Raw genomic sequence first — 5,107 nt, 5'->3', positions numbered from 1 at the left:
AGATTGCGCGCAATAATCGTCAAAAAATAAGCCAAAAGCAGAAGACGGAGAAACGAATTGATAAGTGAAGTTTTATATTGCAGTACTAACGGTTTCTCGCAATTGACAAATAGGTAAAATATAAGCTTTAAGGAAATAGTACAAAATGCAAGCTTCCACGACTCGCACGATGCGAAAGTGAAGTTTCGCTGTTGGTAGTGCGTCGCAAAAGAGGGAACGACGGGCGAACTCACACATATCGCTGGGAGATATCTTTCTTAGGAATAAGTATTGCGCGGAAAATATAGCTCGTGTTGCAAGTATTTGTAAATTAAAAGATGGGTGACGAAGTCACGGCAGTACATGACAAAATATCTAGCTAAGAAGCACAAGTTCATCAGTTTCAGCGTGCCTCGGATTCAGTGATTTAATCTGTCCGGAACACCCCGCCTCTCTACAAATAACGTTCGAGGTGTTGTATCATGCGATCCTCAGTGTCGAACGGTACCTAGATTGAAGACACGAACAAGGGAAGCGTCGTTTCTGTGGAGATGCTTACTATAGTACAAAGAGAGTGCAGCACAAGAATAACATCTCACAGGTAGACATCGATTAGCTTTTTTAACGTCTTCAAGAGAAAAGGTGTCAGGCTGTTCAAACTATATTTTTTTGTAAAAATATAAATATAAAATAAAAAATATATTATTATTTTTCATTTTATATTAAAAGTGATATACAAAAAATGATTTATAGTAATATTCTATTTATCTTAAAAAGAAATTCTAGACAATTTTTAGCATAAAATCTGTAAAAATTTTTACGCGTACAAAACAAATGAGATATAGACTTACACCGCTAAATTGTTTTAGAGACTAATTCGCCATATTTCCAATTGTAATAGTTATAATTGATTTTGTGATCTCATTATTAAGAGCAATATTGTTCGACAGTTTTTGGGATCTGATTCATACCAAAGAGAATCGTATGCAGCATCTCCAATGCTCTTGCTCTATAATAAATAACGGATCTTGTATCTTTTAGAAACAATTATGTAATGTAATGTTTATCGTATATACAATATTCGTCTCAATATCTAACTTTAGCGCTCAAGTATTCTCCAGCAAAACAGAACACATATGCTTCTACACTCACAACGATGTAGAACACGAAATTCCTGATTATACTTTCTGCAGCATTAGGTCGATCAATCGACTAGAATTTTAAAAAAGAGCAAGGGAAATGAAATAAAACGATGAATAATTAAAGTCACGAATTAGTACTCTTTTATTCTGCAGAATCAACAGCGCAGTTCCTATAATATATATTCCTCTTAACCGTAGAATTAATCAAAATCACTTACCGTCAATATACGAGTACAGTTTTTCAATATGTTCTGCAAAAATGATAATATTCAGGTGTTTCTTGATTATTTTCTTTCACAACTAACCATAATTAATTCTTCTTTTTCTTTTTCAGGACATGGCCATCAGAGATACGTAAGACGCCGACACCGAAAAAGGATAAAAATATACTTCTGAAAATATATTAACGTACGCCCAGCTAAAAGATGACATTGATTGGATTAACTTTACTCTCAATAATTACTGCTTTATTAAGCATTATAAAAAAATGTTTCAGGACTCAATTTTTTATAAGGAATAGCGCTATATAATTAGTGAGCGTTCTTTAAAAAACACCCTGTATATATAAAAACAAAAACCAATTGTCATTAATCTTTACGTAACTGAGGTTGTTGAATCGGTTATGCAAATCTAGATAATATGCTCGATTGTTGAGATTAAAGTTTACAGGGTAGGTATTAATTAAATGCCATTCGTTAAATGCCCAGATGTGAAACCTCATATTTAAACGACTTCAAAATGGATTATGAAATCGAGTTGTTAAGTTAAAATTTTATACACTGACCTTTGTACTTAAGTATTCTTCGGCAAAGAAAAAACTGGGCGCCTCGAAGTTCATAATGATGTAAAACAGCAGAGTCTTCTCCAACATTGTGGAAACGTCTGGACCGTTTATTGACTGCAACGTTATTTGCATTAATACTCTTTACACCCTTTTTACAGCTTTATTCTACAAACCATGCAATTACCAATTCTCTAAAAACAAAATCCCTCCCTTTTAATATCATTATGCAGAATAGCATCGTTGAGAGAATGACATTATTTTATAGTGTTGAAACAAGTACTTCCCCCATTTAAAATTCAAATCACTTGTTTAGCTTTAAAACATTTTAATTACGTTATTAATAATTTAGTTTTTGTTATTTCAAAAAGTGTATTCTAGAGATATTTTTTAATAATATATCTACTGTAAGTCATGAAATTATCGATAAGTATTTGTTTCTTATTGATACCTCTCGATTTTACTCACAATAGAGATAACAAATCCTATGGAGCAAATGATTAAAGTATTCGAAATAAATTGCATCAGCGCGATGTAACAATAGAGACTCTCCCATTCTCTATACATATATAAAATAATCTTTCGCTGTTTTTCTATCCGATTATTTATTGTGGATTTGGGTTAAATTGTTTATGTGTATGCTGGAAAATACGTTTATCAACTGTTCTCGTGTGATATCGATTTGACGTCCACCAACATGAAATACCTAAAAATTACAGCAAACAGAAATAACTGTTGAGATAGATTTTATAACATTGTACATAAATAATTATGGGAGAACTAAGACACACATATACACATGTTCAAGTATTAATTGAGCTGAAAGAAAGATACACAAGTAAAAATTATTTTAAATATCTTTATTTTATTTTACATTTATGTGATTCTAGAATAATTATACACAGTTAATCAATATTGATTGATTATACAAAAGTAAAATTTGTGAAAAAATGAAAAGCTTTTGAATTATATAAGTCAAAATTAAATAATTTTAATTTATGTTCCTTTCTTCCACACATCGCTTCAATTATGACAGTCAAATCATCCTATATCGACGCAATATTATTTTAAACGATTTAAATTTTAGTTTCCAGAATTGACCTTAAAGTTTTATCAATATCTATAGTCATCGAGAATTTTTGATCGGAAGCATGTTACGTTGATGATGATTACCTAACATAAAATCACTCGAAATTTAACGATAAATCTTGGGATTTGCCAACGTCATGATTAAAGCGTTTAGCACGTCAATCACGCTTGTGTTAACATGTGAAAAAATTGCATGATCATTACGAGCTCGTGCACGGGTAAACTGTTGATGTGATGATCCTCAAAACAAGTGCTTGAACGGCAGCAGTCGTTATATTAAGGTTATCACCTCCAATATCCCCCGACAAAATTATGCCCAGACTACAGGTCACTATAGCGGCTATGTAAAGGCCGATAAATGCATTTGAAACGCGATATTGATAGCCATGTTCGTCATCATGTTCATGCTGAACGGATATTTCGCATTTTCTTTTTAATCCGCAGCTGTCAACATATCGCAAAACTATCTACACCGTACAGAAAAACCAATGCTAAATAACTTACAAAATAGCAATTTGATACTTGTATCGTATGAAAGAAGACGATTTAAAATGAGAATAATCACATTTACTCACCGTCAGAAGATAATCAGTTTAAAAAGCAACAGGCTGTACGCCTGTCAAAAAGCAGCTCAAATTGTCCATCAAATCCATCAGCTCATCGGTATGATAGTGCAATGCAATATAAGTGTACTGACAAATTGAATGACGATTAATGTCACGAACCAGAACAACCTGCGCAAAACAGTGCATAATACTAGCCAGATACCGAAGTTGCAAAGAATGAATTTTATAGAGAAGCATTTGCTCATTGCAGTCATTTTCATAATTGCGAGAAAAAAGCTTCTCTAATCAATGATTTATGAAGCATCAAACATTAGCAGGTTTTACCTTACTGAAAATTGAAACACGAAAGCGCATCGACAAGCAATTGAGAGAAAACGAATAATCATATTAAACATCTTTTTGGTACTGAACATAAGATACTCGATTACAACTATAGATATACAATTACGAAATTGTAAATAATAACAGAAAGTTTACGAATTCGTTCTCTCCCTTATTTGTTCTCACTCTCTTTTTTGTCCGGATAATGCGATAGCAGCCAATTATAATTATGAGACTTGAAAATAATGCGAGAAGCCGTGCAGGCAGCAAGAGTATAATGTTCGTATGGAAGTTCTACAGAAAAATTAAAAGAGAAAAGGAAAAAGAAATTATCGAGACTCACAAAGTGATGCAGACAATGCTAACAGGGGGAAAAAGAAAGCAGTACAAGGTTACATTTACCGACTTCATTTAATAAAAATTGCGTATCTCGAGTCATCGATCTACCGTCTGGAAGTCCCGAGTTTTATTCTTACTCCAATTGAAACGCACGCACGCATGCGAATGTACACGCACATGAAAAAGAATAGTAAGTAATACTGCAATGGTTCTTGTTGTTTTAATTTATATGCACATTTCTTAAAAACTAAACAATAACAAGCTGTTTATTAAAAATTTAATGTAAATGAAATGTAGTTTTGCTTCAATACATTGCAAGCAGGACTGACATGTAGGAGGCCGAAGCTTTTACAATCTGCAATAGTAATACTTGATAATTATAAGAATATTTATGTAAAAATTATAAATATTTAAATTTAATGTGAAAAGTTATTTATTTGTCATTTGACTTGTTTCTATAATATGTAGCAATGTGCAGTAAATATTATTTGCTATTTGAACCAAATAGCAAACTATATAAAAATATGTATTTGAATATAAAAATATATGGTATATGACAAAAGTTAATTGATAGTAACATTCTATTTATATTTTAAAAGAAATAACGCATTTTCTATTTCTTATTGATTCTAAACAATTATCGATGAGACAAATCTTCAGCATAAAATCTGTGAAGAGTTTCACTTATAGAAAACAAATCTGTGATAGACTTACACTGCTAAATTGTTCTAGAGACAAATTCATTATCTTTCCAATTGTAATAGTCAATTGATTTTGCGACCTCATTATTAACAACAATATAATACGACTGTCTCTGGAATTTGATTCGTACCAGAGAGAATCGTACGCAGCATCTCCAATGCTCTTGCTCTATTGAATAATGGATCTTG

General features: G+C 31.9%; 1 long non-coding RNA gene across 1 annotated transcript; it reads right to left on the bottom strand.

Moving 5' to 3' along the window:
- Positions 1-4,429: 4,429 nt before the first annotated feature.
- On the bottom strand, positions 4,430-5,082 carry LOC112465486. Its single transcript, XR_003042022.1, has 2 exons — positions 4,932-5,082; positions 4,430-4,572 (listed from the first exon to the last, which is right to left on the bottom strand). It is a non-coding gene; the product is annotated as an uncharacterized LOC112465486 (long non-coding RNA).
- Positions 5,083-5,107: the final 25 nt, after the last annotated feature.

Source organism: Temnothorax curvispinosus, unplaced genomic scaffold (genome assembly GCF_003070985.1).
Source record: "Temnothorax curvispinosus isolate PA1 unplaced genomic scaffold, ASM307098v1 QBEX01015232.1, whole genome shotgun sequence".
In the NCBI taxonomy this organism is placed as follows: domain Eukaryota; kingdom Metazoa; phylum Arthropoda; class Insecta; order Hymenoptera; family Formicidae; genus Temnothorax; species Temnothorax curvispinosus.
Note: the sequence above shows the minus strand (reverse complement) of the source record. Positions and strands in the feature narration are given on the sequence as shown.